This window comes from Sitodiplosis mosellana, unplaced genomic scaffold (genome assembly GCF_009176505.1).
Source record: "Sitodiplosis mosellana isolate CC-2019 unplaced genomic scaffold, AAFC_SMos_1.0 Smas_scaffold_6197, whole genome shotgun sequence".
Lineage (NCBI taxonomy): Eukaryota > Metazoa > Arthropoda > Insecta > Diptera > Cecidomyiidae > Sitodiplosis > Sitodiplosis mosellana.
The window spans coordinates 3,944,352-3,962,240 of record NW_022601438.1 but is presented as its reverse complement, the minus strand read 5'-3'; the positions used below and the strand labels follow the sequence as shown (position 1 = coordinate 3,962,240).

At 36.9% G+C, this 17,889-nt stretch overlaps 1 long non-coding RNA gene across 1 annotated transcript in view; it reads right to left on the bottom strand.

Moving 5' to 3' along the window:
- LOC129577080 (uncharacterized) overlaps nucleotides 1–8,264 on the bottom strand; it is a 39,570-nt gene extending 31,306 nt beyond the window's left edge. Inside the window, exons 1-2 of the long non-coding RNA XR_008688963.1 lie at nucleotides 7,569–8,264; nucleotides 1,501–1,779 (exon numbers count right to left, since the gene is read on the bottom strand). This is a non-coding gene — a long non-coding RNA (uncharacterized LOC129577080). The remainder of the gene's footprint in view (nucleotides 1–1,500; nucleotides 1,780–7,568) is intronic.
- Nucleotides 8,265–17,889: the final 9,625 nt, after the last annotated feature.

The window sequence follows — 17,889 nt, the reverse complement described above, 5'->3', positions numbered from 1 at the left end:
AACACGCATCGCATTGTGGTTGCTTGTGGCTAAAATGGGCTTTCACACACACACACACACACACATTCATTTCTAGTAATAGTTTTTCATTGCTCGGGTTTAAATTTCTGTGTGCAGTTTTTTTACTCTGTTCCTCTCTCTCTTTCTCTCTCTCTCTCTCTCTCTCTCTCTTATTTTTCTTTCTCGGACGGAAATGGAAATTTTGCCGTAACACGAGCGACTGAGCGAAACGGTTGCCGTTTCGTTATCATCACAAACAAATCGATTCACTCATGCAAAAGGAGTAACTGTCGACCAGTGAGAAGAGGAGTGAAATAAGAGTGAGAGAGAGAGAGAGAGAGAGAGGAAGAAAGAGACAGAGAAAATATAGCGAATTGTGAGCAATCTAAACATTCCGTTAGTTTATTTAATAGTTCAATCGTATCGAGCATTCTGTATACTTTTATTGCGGAAATTATGTCATTTCTATTTCATTTGCGTTTGCTTCAAAGTGTTTACTATTTTATTTTATTTTTCAAGAGAAGTGGAGAGCGAGAGGCAGAGAGAGCACGGGCTAGAACGGATTGAATGAGAACGAGCGCTACATTTGGTAATGGAGCTAAAAATTGCGTTCAACTCGCTCACATGCGTTGATCACAATGAGCGAGCGAGGTTGAGTCGTGCCGGGTGCGAGAGAAGAGGAAATTGAGCTGAAGCTACAGTTTCAAATACAATGTGATAAATCGAATCTATGATAAAATGTGCTGAGTGCAATTCCAAAATCATACACCACACGCCGTTGTTGAATGATGATATGCCACTAGACCATTGACACACATTAAAAAAAAACTAATCAATATGCTCGTAAACTGTCATTCGGCACTTTTGTTGATGATGGTGTGTATCCGTTATTGAAAACGGTGCGTATCAGATTACAAAATTGTGAAAAAAAATTTCTCAATCAATGAGTTCATGAGATTGAATGTTAGACGATGTGTGTATGTGGATGACCTGCCCTTTTTCCATTAGTTGTGCACTAATTTTATTTCTATGGAACGATACATTTAATAAATATGCGTTTGATAATCACGAATCACTTCTCGGCTTGTCTTTCATTGATGGATGAAATTCTACTGCATGCACTCTGGAAATGTACACTCAATCCGGGAGCTTTTTACTCTAACTCTATATGCGTGTATATGTGTTTGTCAGCACACGAAACCGCACAACGGTAGATCGCCAGAGCAAAAGGTTGAAGGTAAGTAGTCCCTTGCGGAAAGGCAAAATCTTCATTGCCGGTTGTTGGAATATGAAATTCATCTTTTCCTGCTATCTGGTGGGTTTTATGACGATAGGCAAGTGTGAATCGAGCGATAAAAATGATTGTCAACCATTTAAACCCATGGAATTTTCACCTGGGCAATACAAGCAAACATTGAGTTCACCGCATTGAACCACACACACTCAATGGGAAGGGGCGGAACACAGGTAAGATGTGCAATATAATCTATAAAAACTTACCTCGTGGAAATGAAGCGGTGTATCACATCTGATACAAACGTGACGTTCAGTGTGCCGATCACATGATGTCCACTGATATATTTGCAACAATTGATAATAATAATAATGTTGGCCTAGGTGAACAATTTAAATGTTCTGTTCTAAATGTCGTTAATTAGAGTTTCGATGTGTGTGTGTTTTTCTTCGTTAAATTCTCCGATTTGATAATATTGTCCTTTTTTATTAGAATATTTCGGCACGTTTTTTTTCTCACTCCGGCCCTCGAATCAGTTTGAAAGGCTGGAAGGCAATCAAAAATTTGATATTTTATTACATCAACTCTCAATTCAATCTTCTTTTTTTTTACTGTCGATGAATATTTATTTCATTGTGTCGCTCACTTCTGTCTGTTTTATTTTTAAATAACACTATATATGTTCAGTTTGACAATAGCAATACATCACATATTTATTGTGCATTTGGCCAATGTAATATTTTTTCTTTTTGTTTTATTTCGTTGTTGTTGCTTTATTTGCCCATGCCAAGAATGAGGAAAAAAACAACAAATGATTTATTAAACTGCTATACATTTGTTTGACACCCAAATTTTTTCTTCGTTCTTTCCCACTCAAACACTCTCTCTCTCTCTCTCTCTCTCTCTCTCTCTCTCTCTCTCTCTCTCTCTCTCTCTTACACACACACATTTTACATTCATTCACATTTTCTTCGGCATTTATTATTTGATGTAACATCGAAATCATTCGGCTGCCAAAAAATGGACACGTACAACAAAAGAATGCCACACGTGCAAAAGAAACATAACACATACGTATACAAGTGGAAAAGAAAAAGAGAATACAATCGGTATGAAGAAATAAACACGCTTGCGACAAATAGCAATTTATTTACTGAAGAAAAAGAAAAAGAAGTAAAAGAAGTAGCACACGCATCAACCGGATTGTGATGGTAGACGTGAATGTTATTCTCATATCTTTGTCATATTTTTTGTTCCGTCTCTGTCGACTATCTGTATATATTGTTTCGAGAGCTGAGCGATGGCATTTCATTGGGCGCTTCACTGTGCATTTGACAGTTTCATTGCAATAACGAAGAATGCTGTTAAAATTGAACGATCTCAGGCAAATAAATTTTGTTGTTATTTTTTTACTGTGCACAAAATGAAAATGCAAAGCAACAATCGGTCGAGTTCTATCGACATTGCCTGCTCTGTCTGTGTGTACAGTGTAAACAAAAGTAAAATGCTTTTATGGCGTGAGAAAATTGACAACTCCTTTTGTGTACGCTTACTGCTTCAGTGAATAAAAAAATGAAAGAAAACCAAACAACAACAGCAACAACCAGCTTTGAATAAAAGAAGAGGCAGGGAGGAAAAAAAAGCAGTACTAGTAGCAAGAAGTGAAGTGAGAGTAGGAACAATCAATCTTCTAACCCAACCTTTTGTAACGAAACAGATAAAAACGAGACCGCAGATCGTCGCCTCGCTTCGCTCTGCATTCTTGAAGCTTGTAAATTTAAGGGATTTAAATAATTTGATGTTTCGCATCAAATTATTATCGTAAGCACTACATGGAATGTAGTTTTAATCGTTGGAAATGTTTGTTTTGCAAGTTTTAGTTATAAATCATTTTGATATTGTCAAAAATAATTAAATAAATTCATATGATGATATTGTATTCTTCAATTATTGTTTTAATGTACGTTCAATGTGAATGGTCATCGTACATTATTTCACATTGGCAACGAAAAAAGTGTTAGCAATTTTTTTTGAGTTATCTCAAAATTGAATTACGTGAACATGATATTATTTCATTTTTGCAATTAGGCGTAATTGCTTCATTTGAAATAAAAGATATGGATATCAAAATGAATTAGTTTACGGTCCAAAAAATGGCCTAAAGTGTCTTAAAAAAAATTCGGGGAAAAAAAATCACTACAGTAGCCTACATTCCATGTAGTGCTAAAAAGAGAATCTAACGTGCGCGCGCGAATTCACGCGCACATCTTGAACAAAGTGTCAGACAAGTCGGTCGATTCGTTATATTCAATGGACAGATAAATACACTTTGATTTTGATGTTTAGGCGTTTATCTTACTCGCCTTTCCAACACTCTGGCCATACAATTCGACTACATTATTTTCTACTCGGCCAGTATATTTCAATCTGGGCGGCTTTTCTTTTTCTTTTCGAAGGAGAATGGGCGGATTTTTATTGTAACGAATTTACGGTAAGCTTGCACATGCGGACATTCACCAAAACGACGTTTAATGTGTTTTGTAGCGAACAAACGAATCTTGCTCAATCAATCAGGTGAAAATTTTGAAACGCATCACCCGTAAATTTTCGTTTCGTTTCCACTTCAAATCAACATAATTCCGACAACTGTGTTCATTCTTTATTATTTCTTCATTCCTCTCTTTCATTCCAAATGGAGAATGTGATATTTCAATTGTTATCACGCGCCGTAAACAAATAATAACTCACAGAAGCAGCACCAGCACCAGGGTGTACGGTGTAAAGATGTGCTGTTGGTTGTATATCAGCAATAAATTCACACGAGGATTATCTACATATGACTTAAATCGTTGAATTGCCTAATTTTATCTCATTTTTTCCTGAGCATTGTTGCCTGCTCAGGTGTGTCCATCTCTTAGCCCTACTTTACTGACTCAATGTGATTGAATCGGTTTACCCAAATGTTGTGTTCAGGGAAACTCTATTCGAAAGTGATTTTGTGGTATTGAACAACAATTTCAAGAGAAAATAGGAATTACTAAGAGAAGGGGGAAGAACATGGATGAAAAGGCAAAACTCTGGATATTTTTGTTGTATTTTGCGTTTTCAAAGAGTCTTTTTTGAAAAACAAAATCCACAAGATTGCTACTGATAAATTATTAAGAATAGTTTAGTGAATTTCCGGGTTTTTGAGATGTGCTTTCATGCACTAGATAGCTCAAACCAAATACGTGAATAGACGGGACGAAGAAACGAAATCGATTTTCATCGATTTCATCAAGCAATTTTAGCAGCAACTCACTGAACTGACTACACCGTGACAAATCGCTACTTGCAACATACTAACATCGTAAACTTCATACTCATTTTCTCGATTCAAACAGGTAAGACCAAGTCATGCAGAGAGACACAGACGATGAGAAGAACGAAGGCAAAGAGAGAACGAGCACGAGAGTCGAACAAATAAAATCTAATTGAGTGTACTCACTAAAAGTTACATATATAAACATTTTGGGCAAAGTGAAGAGGGATCGAGAGCTGGATGAATTTATTTAATGTATAAATATTTGAATGCGATTCACTCGTTCTCTGTCTATCTTTATCCAAATCACTGTCTCGCTTTCTGTGTCTCTCTCTCTCTCGCACACACCCACGCGTTTGACTTATTTCGATTTGTTTGCCCCATGTGACAAAATGGTTAATTTGCCGATTATGTTGGCTCTCATTCGCACTATTGGCCTCGAGTCATCGTCATCGACGACAACAACGTGCACGTTTTCACGTTAATACTGGCACACTGTTTGCATTTCGCTCCGTTGTTACGTTCGATGTGTAGCATAAACATAATAAATTCATAAGATATTTGCAAAATACGGGAATAGTTCAATGGTTTCATATATGAAACGGTGCGAACGAATGAACGAACGTGTGTTGTGTAACACACAGTATATGCACAGTTCACACACATAGACACACCAAAATCAAAACCGACAAAGTACAGGCTAAAATTAAATGGTGCGGTGCTTGGGTGCGATGGATAGAGATAGAGGGATGATAAACGGCAAACAGCCAAACAAAACGAACAAACATTTACAATTCGAATAGTTGATTGTACAATACGATAGTGGGAAATGCTGCTAAACTTTCAAAACCACCATTTCTAATGTACTTCGGCCAAAATCTTACATTCATAACGAATTCTACATGTTACCACATTTGAAAGACAAATACGGCAGCAGTCGCACCAATTGCCTACCCTTGCACGTTTTTCTAGCTGTTGAACACTACTAGACCGGCCTAACATTATTACGACAGAACATTACATGCACAAAAAGTTATCTTTGTTTCTCTTCATTGGTTCATCGCATTCACTCTCCATTGCTGTAACTTTTTTTTCACTCACTCCTATATCCGCCTGTCCGCACCACATTCGCACGAATTCTTTTCAAATGCGGCTCATCATTTATTCCAGGAACATGATTGTTCTCGTCTCCTCGTAAGGTGAAGCTTTGTAGCTTGGCCAATGCGAATATAATTGAGCGATAATTTCCGGAGAAGCTCTTTGCTGGGTTCACCCTCTGCACACATCAATAAAACTATTGCTAAAACGATTTCGGTTATTTTGGAAATTTTCGGGATATTTTCATCGTCATTATCATTATTTTGCACACACTAAACACCAAAATACGCCTAGAATTGTTTTGCCATGAAAAGGCGGTCAGAGATAATTGATCATTTGAAAATGGGTTGGCCTAATGAGTATTCATATGCGTCAAACATAAACAATTTATATCTCTATCTCTCTCTCTCTCAATTTCACCGAGCACAGTACATACACATCAAATTACCGAGTTTCATTGGCAATCCTTTTTTCCGTTCAACTTTCATACCGTGGTGTTTTTCGATTTCGTTACGTATATGATATGATATATACATTCGACAAAGTTCGGTACGGTAGACGCGAGAACTGAACTGCTGCACATACAATAGATTGATGTGCAGCAGCAGCAAGCTTTTGGTGTGCTGCCGCCGGATTCATACTAAATAAGATCGGATCGAAATGAAAAAAAGGAGCGTATTTTCACACATCAACCTCGGGAGACTCTCGCCCGCTATGCATCGAGAACGACAGATAGAGAGAGAGAAAAAGAGAGCGAGAGAGCAAGGGCGTGAAGAGTGAGTGCGCTAAAGGGAAAAGCCACCAACAATTGAATATGAAAAATAAAGAGGCAAAAGTAGGTTATTGCACTTGTGTAACAGTTCTATTTCATGCTAAAATTCCTGCTTCTCTTCTTTTTCGCCCTGTTTTGAATGTGTTGTGCACCTACTGCTGCTGCTGTTTTTTGTCTCTCTCTCTTTCTTCTCCATTTTTCGTCTTCAATTCATTTGCTGCCTCCTTTAAGCTTTCTCTGTTCGTCTCATCACTCGAATACATTGTACTTATTCTTTGGGTACGGTGCACGCTTTCTCACTCGCATTCTCTGCGGCCAATGACAGAAAATGGCATGCTGGCAATAAATGACAAAATAACAACGATTCGAAACTACTACACCAAAACGAAAATAGAAAACCAGCAACGGCAACGTAATCAGAATGTATAAAAAATTTAAGGATGAATGAAGTGAAGTGCATTCAAAACCAAAATATCACTCGGCAACCATAAATGCATTTGGTGGAATCATGCAATTCGACTGTAGAATGGACGCACGCGAAATAGGGACAGAGAAAGTGTGACAGAGACAGAGTTAGGTGAAAAGAAAGAGACGAAGAAGAAAAAAGACGATCGCTTGAAGTTAAGTAACGTGTTAAAGCGATTGCAAACGGTAAAATGCGAACGATGAAATAAAAAATGAAATTTTTTTTGTTCGTTTCTCCTTTTTTCCCGTCCCGTTTGTGAATCACACATACATAGAGTTCTTGAGTAAATAGCAATGTCGAAACGAAACCGCGTAGATGACCGCAACATAATATACACAATAAAAACAACAACAGCAGCAGCAGCAATGGCAACGAAAAAATGCACAACGGGCCAAACGACAAAACAAAACCACACCAACAAAGCGGTAAGAGATTGAATTGGAAATTAATAAACATGAAAGCGAAGCAAATGGTTTTTGCTCCAATATTGTTGCTGCTCCGGTCACTCCGATTGAGTGATCAATACACAGAGCAGATTACGTATGGCGTATTTATGTCCAATTCAGCACTGAACGAAAAATTATAATCATGAAATGTCCGTGTGAGTTTTGCTCGTCGGTCATTTGCAAATTCATCAAATTGCTTAAGGGTTGTTGTGGAGTAGAGGGGGCGAGAGGGTGATTGGTCGTTTATTTACCTTTTTTGAAATGTTAATTTCTTCTTTCTGCTTGTGTTATCTGCTTTTTATGCTTTTCGAACATGTTCTATTTTTTGGAATTGTCTCTTCGTTTCGCACTAAACTTTCCGAAAGAAAAGCCAAAATAAAACCAAAAACAGTTTTGCTTTTGTCGTGCAATCGATCTCGTATTATTTTACATCATAATTTAATTCTGTTTACGGAAATTAGGTGTCGCAAAATTTTTGATCGATTATTTTATTCACCGCGGTCCAAACCGACTTTGTTTCACCATTCGAACCAAACGTAATTTTAATGGATTTTTTTTCTGCCTTCCGATTATACTTTGAGATATTCAAGTTTATGTGTTATGAAACAAACGAAAAAAATTTTTTTACGAGCTCATACACTTTGATGTTACACTTTCACTGTGATTATTTTTCTTCGTTTTTCGAAAACCGGGCATCCGAGTTTCGTTCGCCTCACGACACCGATAATTCGCTCTCTTCCTTCTTTGTGACTATCCTCGATTTGCTACGGAAACAAAATTTCCAACGAAAGAACAAAAAAAAAAACTCAAAATTAAACGTAACTCGGCCGAAATGCTCGTTAGCCGTGTCTGTGTACTACTCGAATTTATCAGATAAACTTTTTCATTTGCTTGGAATCTATGTTTTAGGTCAATGTATGTTAGCGCAAAAAGTTTTTCCGCGTCCGACTTTGTTACCATTCAGTTTACGACTGAAACGGTGCCGTTCGATCGCTGTGTGTATAGTAATTTCCATTTTGGTATGTTGTTGGTGGTGCTGCTGCTGCTTCTGCTGCTGCTCTTGCTGCCGCTGTCGATGCCGTCTCATGTAAATTCATTTCACTACAGGGTGAATAAATATCGAAAAGCGTTTGTGAGTTAACTGCATGAGGATGACAACAACAACAAGAACAACACAAGCGTTAGCACATACTACGACATTCCAACACCAACACCAACACAATCGTACGATCCCATTGTGCTCGACTCTGTCGCCTTGCATAGTGGAAAAGTGGAAAAAGCGCGTGCTAGAGTTGATATTGGCTTGCAAACAAATCCCAACATGAATGTGATAGTCTATCCATGCACACGCACACAAACACACACACACACACTCTCAAATGTACGGCGTGTGCCTCGACATAGAGGCGCTTACGAGTACAAAGCTTCGATTTCATTTTATATATGTGTCGCGTGCTCTTTCACCACCACAATGGAATCGAACGAACTCGCAGAGAGGCACATGACACAGTCAACAACAAGACAGAACAAAAACAGCAACAACAACAAAAATAAACATTTTTGCCAACTGAATTCGCGAGTTTCGAGCAAAAATTGGTAGCAATAAGAGGGACAATAATGAAACAAAACGATGAAAGAAAAAAATATATGCGAACTAACAAAACCGTTGGTAGTATCGATGCAGACGGCAAACGACAAAATGAACGAATGAGCAAGAGAGAGGTAAAGGGAGAGGGATGAAGGGTGAGTAATACTTTCAAGTCGCTATTACGAATAAAAAAGGGAAACACACGCAAAGTGTATCAAAAGCAAACAACGTACAATTTGCAACACAAAACGGTACACACCAAAATAACGCTCTATAAACATACATTTAGTCAGATTTCCAGATTTTCAATTCGAATCGGCCGCACGTTGCACAACAGACGCGTCTAGGAAGACGACGACGACGACGACGACGACGACGATGTTAAATATAAAAAATGAACGACAGAGAGACTCGAGTAATTATGATATCGCTAGATATTTTGCTGTTGTTTGCCCATTTCAAAGGCGTTCAATTATTGCTATTTTTTCGAGAATCGCGATTCGAATGCCGTGCAACGATGACTGCGATGAAGACACATCAACGATGTCGTCTTCGTCGTTTTGGGTCGTTTACCTTTTACGGTTTGATTAATTGTTTGCAAACCTCTTGATATTTAAAACATTGTTGCCTTCTGTTTGGAGATTTGTCGTTGTTTTCTTTGCAATTTAAATTGTTGCGTTATTTTTTTCTCTCGACTCGCACATTTTGCTCCCTGTCTAGCATTGGCGAAGTTATGGTAATGGCTAGGGACGGTAAGCTTGTGCTCTGCTTTATTTTTTTTGCTTACACTTCGATGCTTGCTGGATGGTGCATCTCTGTCGCAGAGATCGCACGTCTGTCGAATTGATGTTAGTCTTTTCCATTTCTCGTACTGTTGATCTCACTCTCTCTCTCTCTCTCTCTCTCTCTCTCTCTCTCTCTCTTCCTCTGTTTTGTTTGCAGTTCTGCCTCTCTATTTTCTCGATGAATGAAACACATAATTGTGTGTTGCTAAACGAATATCCGCATTCGATAGTGTGCCGGTGTGTTTGTGCTCAAAACCATATGATTCGTGTGCATGTCACATCAATTTCAATTTACTTTCTATGTCAAACATGCGCACTCATCCTTTTCATCCTTTGTAGTTCAGTTGAATCTCTCTCACTCACACGTACACATTGATTTCATATTTGTCGAACCGTTTATTTTTCTTCTCATTTTTAGAATAACCAATTTTTTTTTTAGATTCTTTTCATGTATTCTTCTGTTTATCCCGTCATGTTTCAGTATTTTTGATGTGTACGTTTTTCGAGTCAATTTTTATTTTAATGTTTTTGAAGCTTCGCGTATTTTGTATATTCAACTTTGGTTTGCACAATTCAATCTAACGTTTGGTAAATGCATTAATATTTCAGCATTATTACAGGACGGGATGATTCACCTGACAATTTCTGACGCAAAAACACATAAATCTTTCGGCAACAACATATAAATAATAATATAATTAAGAATGTCGTAACAGTATGACGACACACAGTATACGTTCACACAACCAAGGCATGTCACCAGTAATATCAAACGGCATTTACAATGAATACCATGACATTAAATGTAAAATACAATAGACAAAATGTGGGGTAGACAAAAAGCTATTGGAAATGTGAGTAGAAAAATGCAAAAAACCGGCGAATTATAAAACGAAACAACCAATGACATTGGGTGTGCACCGCTCGGAATGAGAGAGCATTAAATGGAAAGTATGAATGACCCAGACGAATGGCAACCGAACAACAGACTGAAAGAAAGTGGGAGCGAGAAAACGAACAACGAAACACGTCCATTAATAACAATAATATAATTTGGAATTTGTGAAATAATAAAATTCCAAATCAAAAAATGAGCAAGCTTAGAATGGACCAAACTCCAAAAATTTGTGATGCAAATTATGCGTCTTGATTTTTGAAGCAACTTCGAAAAATATTAATCCCAATTTGAACATTCATCTTTTTGAGTGAAAGCGCGTGAACTCGCTCTTGTCGCTCATTCTATCGAGAGGGATAGGGAGATAGGAGGGGGGGGGGGGGTGGACAAGCGAAAAAAAACAGAGACTACAAAGTTCTTCTTTCAACTACAAAGTTGAAATGGTTTTTAATTGGGCAACATTTATCACAAGCAGAAAGAAGAAGAAAAAAATTGTGTATCAATTCGAATCTATATACGGTTAGATGCTGGGCCATTTTTTTTTCGTGGGCGAAATTTGCGATGAAAGAACAAAAATGAAGCAACAACAAAAAATGTGTCATAAATTCAGTTTATTGCAATTATTTTCGTTTTGCTGAAACCTTTCTTGTTTTTGCGCTGTGTGTAGGATTGTTGAATGTCTCCGAATTTGTTGTCAATTGTTCGGCCGAGCATGCAGTCTCGGAGTTTATTATGGAAACTTTCTTTTTGTTCTTTCTTTCATTTTTTTCTCCTCTGTTCGGCCTGCACATTGTTAGCAATTAATGGCAGAATCATCGAATAAAAACAAGCGTGGAACAAAAACCCCACAATTTCTGCTCTGATTCATTTCGTTTAGTTTGCATTTCGATTTCGATTTTGGCGCTTTAAACAAGTTCAAAAGAGAGAGAGGGAGAGAGAGAGAGAGAGAGAGAGAGAGAGAGAGAGAGAGAGAGAGCGAAAACTGTCTCTTGAGTCGAGGCGATTTTGCATTTGGATCGGATATGTTTTTATTCACTTTGCATTTTGTGTGTGCGTGTATGTGTATGGCATGAGGTTGTTAATGCATCCTCCCAAATTCACACAACTTTTGAATTATGCCAATCAATATTTGATTAGATCATTTAAATGTTAAACATAATCAAGGGGATGTTGGTGTACACATTGCGCATTTTAATGTTTTTGATAAATGCATCAATCCAGTTTTCAATTGAAAATATTGTGCGGATGAGCAGCGGTGGATGATGCAATGGTGGCCATGATTCGCGATTTCTCATTTTTTTTTCACTTTATTCAATAAATTTTCATTGGGTAAAAATAAATGGAATTATATTTAATTCGAACCCTTTTCTGGTCAGTCGCATCGGATTTATGCATTTCATTCGGTTGTAGTTAACCTTTTGGCATATCTAATCGAAGACGTCCGATTCAATAAATTCAATTGGCATTATTCGCAACTGTATTCAAACACGCGCACAGATTTCAGTTTTCGGGGGAATTGTGAATATAGTCTTGTAATCATTTGTTGAATTTCCTAGAGAATTCTGTCATGATGATGATATTATTCACATTTTCCATTCTTCTGCATATGCCGTTCATTCGATGTTCAGATTGAATGGAAGTTTTTTTTTATTATTATTTTTCACTTCGGGTGGAAAAAAAATGAATGGACTTTACAATATTATCGCTTTAAAGAATTGCACAATGAAAAAGTGAAGAAAATCAATTTTGATTACTTCATATTTTCAAGACTTGAGTGGACAATTGCCATACGAAAAAATGTTCTTTAAATATTATTCCCGTTTTTTTTTAAATGTCGAAAAGTGGTGCAGCCAACGAAAATGTGCATCAAGTGTATTTCAATCGATTCGCATAAATCTTTAGATGTTAATTTCGTACTGGCCAGGGACATTTAAGGTAATATTTGCATTGGATTTATCGTTGCCTAAACACTACGCATTCAATCATTAATAAATTATTTCAAACTAATGTAGGATATTTAAAATGTTGAATATTTTATACGTTTCAAATGTGGCAATTGGTTTCGGGACCTGACAACCGAAGAAAGAATTTGTCGAACGTCATCATTCGGTATTTGGATGTTTATTCTGTGCATATTGAACGTATTTATATTAATGAATTTTGGTTAGCTACCAATCAACTACTGAAATATCTACCACCACTATAGGCGCTGTCTTTTACACAGAGTACGCTATATGTGAGATTCAATTGAGATTCGCTTGTGAAATTAATTAATTGGTATTTAAATGTGAGTCCCATTTGAACGATTGACGTGCGACGTTGCGTTGTCATTATGGCTGCACTCGATAAACAGAGGAAAATAAAGAGAGATAGTGCAATAGCAAACAGCACTAATGAAAAGCGTAAATGTTTTATGCATTCGTTCGATCCGCTTTCTTGTTGCTGTGTGAACTCCATTGAATAAACTCTCGCTCTCTTCATTTCGTTTGATCAGATCATCAGTACATTTCTTTCTCATTCTCCTATCACTCTCTTTATCCTTCTGTTTTTCCCTCTCACAAACACACACTCTCTCTTTGCTTATCTCACTCCCCTTCTTTCATACCGAGCATGAGACTGAATTTAATTCAATATTTAATAAACGCTTTTATTACACATTTTATTCGTTTAACTGCGTTGACAGCGAACGCTTCCGAATGTTGTTTTGCACAAAGCGAAACAAAGAAAGCTTTTGAACGATTCGTATGCTTCATGCTGCTTAACAGATGGGCTCTTGCAGTGAACGATTTCCTCAAGCTTTTCAACCAATTGCAAAGTGATGTCGTCGACGTCTTTTCTCCATTTATTATCACGTTTTGCTTTTTCTTCTGTTGTTTTGGTGTTTGTTTTTTCAGTGTTTTTCTTCATTTATTATTTTCGTTTTTGTTGTGTGTCGTTTTCTTTAAGTTGTGAAAATTTTCCGTCTTCATCATCCCGAAAATAAAACGAACGAAAAATGGACACAAAGAAAATTCTTGTTTGATTTTAATTACAGCAAACTGAATCACGCAATATATATATATTTTGTTTTTTATTCTATTTTCATGTCAAATATTTTATGTGCAATTTCCGTCGCAAATTACCTTGCCTTTGGGAATGATGGCTCCCCGTGTGTAATACGACGGTTTTTAGTTTGAGGCGGTTCGAAATAATTGACTTTCAACATTTTTATGGTGTCAGTTAATGGGTTGAACTCATAACAAGTCTCAACCCAATTCCCAGTTAGCACAATTCTACTTTGCGTATTCTTATCCAATTCTAGAATAGAATAAGCTATTCTTATCGTATTCTATAAGAACGCTATAAGAACAGGGTAAGGCATAAAGGGCACCATTTTTATTCCGATATGTATGCGTAGGATGTTCTTATTGTACACTATAAGTACACTATAAGTATAATTTAAGGCTCCATTAAGAACATCAGCAACCGCCGGAAAAATATTTTTGCCGTACACCTTTCGTTTGCCATTATTCTTTTTACTTCCTATTTTTTTTCTTTTTTTCCATTTTTTTTATTATTTTACAATTTGTAGATTATTTCAATTTTATTTTCATGTTCATTTTATTTTTTTTTAAATATTTTTCATTTTATCCGTTGAGTTTCGAACCTTGGTTTTCTCGATCTCAATGCCTGCCACTTGAACATCTCGCCCATATGCACATGTTACCTATAGTGCGAGTCAGTGCATATATAAAGTGTTATGTTCCACAGAATAAGCAAAGAATACAGTAAGAACATGTTATCACGAACATGTCAGATTCTATACTTAACTTATTCAAAACGTGCTCATGTTAAGAACAGTGCATTTTAAGAACATTTTTAGAATATTTTAAGAACATTGAAAATGAAAACCGTCAGAGAATATATTAAGAACAAGCACAGTATACCTCTATTCTCTGCATATTACTTATATTTGAATACAGTAAGAACATTACAGATAAATACTAAGAATAAACTTCGAATAAGGTTTAAACTAAGTAGACGCTAAGAATAGTTGTGCTAGCTGGGTTGACGGAATAATAATGAAACGTTCAACAGCAGCCTTTGAGCCATCCACCCGGCGGTTTCTGTGAAATGAAACGAAATGAACGGCTAATAAAAATCCAATTAAAAATTCGTGCTAGATTTATAGTTGTTGATATTTTCCACATTTTCAAAAAACAAGAATTTCCGAACATTGTTCCACAAAGTTCGGCAGCAGTAGCAACAGCATCAGGAAAAATACAAAATAAAAATAAAATGGGAATGTTGAGAAAGAGGTTTTCGTTCATGTTCTTCTTCATCGTCGTCGTCGAAGGAGAAGTTCTTTTTTCAAGTATGAGAACTTTTGTCAAAAGTCGAAATATCTAACATGAATTTAATGCTGAGTTAGATGCGTTATGTTAAATATGCACGGCTTAGAACTTTTTGGAATGTTTATCATTTCATTGAGTTAAAAGCGTACCAAAATACACACGTTGTGAAGCAACACTAGCACAATGTATCACTTGGTATAAGGCGGGCGTCCATGACTTTGCATATTCACACAAACACACTGAGAGAGAGAGAGAGAGAGAGGCAGACACAGACACAGACACGTATCCATAACGATAACGAGAGAAGCAGCGAAGAAGTAGTAACTAGTCTGGAGTTGGGGTAGCGACGGAGGTGTGGGTGAGTATAATTTTTTGTTACTGGGAATGGATCGTTGTATCGAAGCTCGAGATAATGCGCTTTTCTGTTCAACGCGATATAATCAATATGAGTGAGTATTTTGTATGTACCGAACCCGTTGAATTTTGTCTAATGCTTTTAAGATCTTTTGTATCGAGTTTATAATTTCGGGGCATTTTCCGTGGCAATGTTCTATTCATTGTGTCAACAACCGACCAACGAAAAAAAAACTGTATACGACAGAAAAACAAAAGCAAAACCATAATTCGCAACGCACGAACATAAGCGTAAGATTTCAATCAATTTTTTGCGCCACATTTAATAAAAAAAAACCATTGAACTTTTGGCATTTTCGTACGGATTTTCAAAAAAAAGATACCTACACGCTTCGCCTCGTGTACTAGAGCTAGATTTAGGTAGAGGCGAAAGAGAAGAATAAAAGTCCACCAAAATCTCAAAAATTAACATTGAATGTTGGCAAACCAAGCAAACAGTTGCGGTAAACCTAAATAATTTCTATCCACGGTAAATATTCGCGTTGTGTAGAACGCCGTTGAGCGTCGCGAACACACTTCGAGGTGGTGGCCAATACGTTCAAAGTCATTATTAAAGTGAAGATTATGCGATCAAGACCCATGGCAATTGCATTAATCGGCGTTTATGTTTGCTTACACTTATTTATACTTTTGATTTTAGAAGCGCATTCTTTATTCGCAAAGGGCTACCATTTTCTATCTCTCTCTCACACACACACACACACACACACACACACACACACCAAACACGGAACTCTTCTTTTTTGCTCTCGTTTTCTCATTTCGCTTTAAATTGAGAAAAGAAATCGAATTAACGTAATCCTTTAATGTTAGGTCATCAGGCAGACACTTTTTCCTATACACATAATAACTTCGTGCAATGAGACGTTGCGTGCAATCAGCTTCTCTCAGAAAATGTGATTAATTACAGTACGGTGTAATTTTCCTCTCTCCCTCTCTGTCAGTTACGTGTTTCTGTTCTAGTTCCCGCTCTCATTTTTTTTCTACAAATGATTCCATTTCAATGTAATATTCGTATTGTCCATCGGATGATGAATTGTTTAGCAAACAAACATTTTCGTGTGTTTTTGTGCGTTTCGGCGGTTTTTCATGTAAATTAATGAATATACTTTTTTTTGGCAAGGCATTGTTTCTTTTGCCATTGGATTTGTACGGTTGCCAGACAAAAACCATGGGAAATAAGGACATCAGTACGTACACACACACACACATGCATACAGAAAAACACGCTAAAATCGGCTAACTCATACTTATATTTATTCAAAATGAATTTCAATAGATTCAAGACACAGAGCGAAAGCAAAAGATAAATCAAAATGAAACATCATTTTCATCGATAATGATAATTTGTGTCGGCCGGTTGTCGTACAACGAATCCCCATGGTGCGTATTGTTCTTCCTCATTATTTGCGCCGCGAAACACTTGTATTTGAACTCGGTTCATGCGTTTTGGTGCGATGGGAATGGTACCTAGAAGTGGAAAAACGGTGCACGTTTATAGCAAAACAATAAATCACATAAATTACAAGCAAAATGATAAATTCAAGTCGATTTTTGACGAATGTTCTTCTTCATCGTCATCGTTGTTATACGCAAAATGTTGTTGTACAACAACAATGCATATTAAAATCAATTTTTCTCTCCTGCTCTTCACCGTTCATTCTTTTATACAAACATACACACAATCATTCAAACTTTTTAAAAAACCGATTATCTTTTTATCCACACAACAAGAACATACACACAAACCGAGTGATAGCATGGGAGAAAAAAAACTTCCTCGAGGGAAAATGCTATTGTTGCTTTAAATGTTCACAAATTGTTCGTATTCCGTTTTCATTCTGTATTTGTTGCTCAAGTGGGCATAAGCTGACGCGAAAAAGAAGAGAAAAAACAAATTTTTGTTGCGTAGAATTTTGCTGGTCTCAGCGAAAGCAAGAGCGATGAATTTCTACCAATTCGAATAAATATTTACGTAGCAATGGCAAATTCAAGTAATACACATGACGATTTAATATCTTCCACCTGACTGCTATGCATCACACGGCTCACGAGAGTTTCATGTTTTAAATATGTCTACAAATGTGCCACAAACCATATCTCACACGCTCCAGCTCAGGATGATCACGATGATGATGCATAATAGGTGAAGCGGTAGCGGCTGTGATTATTAACACGAGCACGCACAGCATCAATATGGAATTCTAATCAAGAGCCGACACACACAGGAAAAGAAAGAAAAAAGATAAAAAAAGAGACACTCGAATAAAAATCCAAAATATATGGCAATATATCTACACTGCGACATTTTTACACTGACAATGACTGATAACTTGTTTGTTTACCATCAATTTGAAAATCATTGCTCACACTCGTCACAATCACAACGCCAGATAGAGAGAGAGAGAGAGAAAACGTGGAAATCAGAGAAATGACTCTTGAGACTTTTTTCTTTCCCGTGCATCCACTCGAAACAAAATGGTACGATGGAAATAGCGATCAAATCTTTTTATAGCACGCTCAAACAAGCGAACTAACCAGTGAAAGTGACAGTGT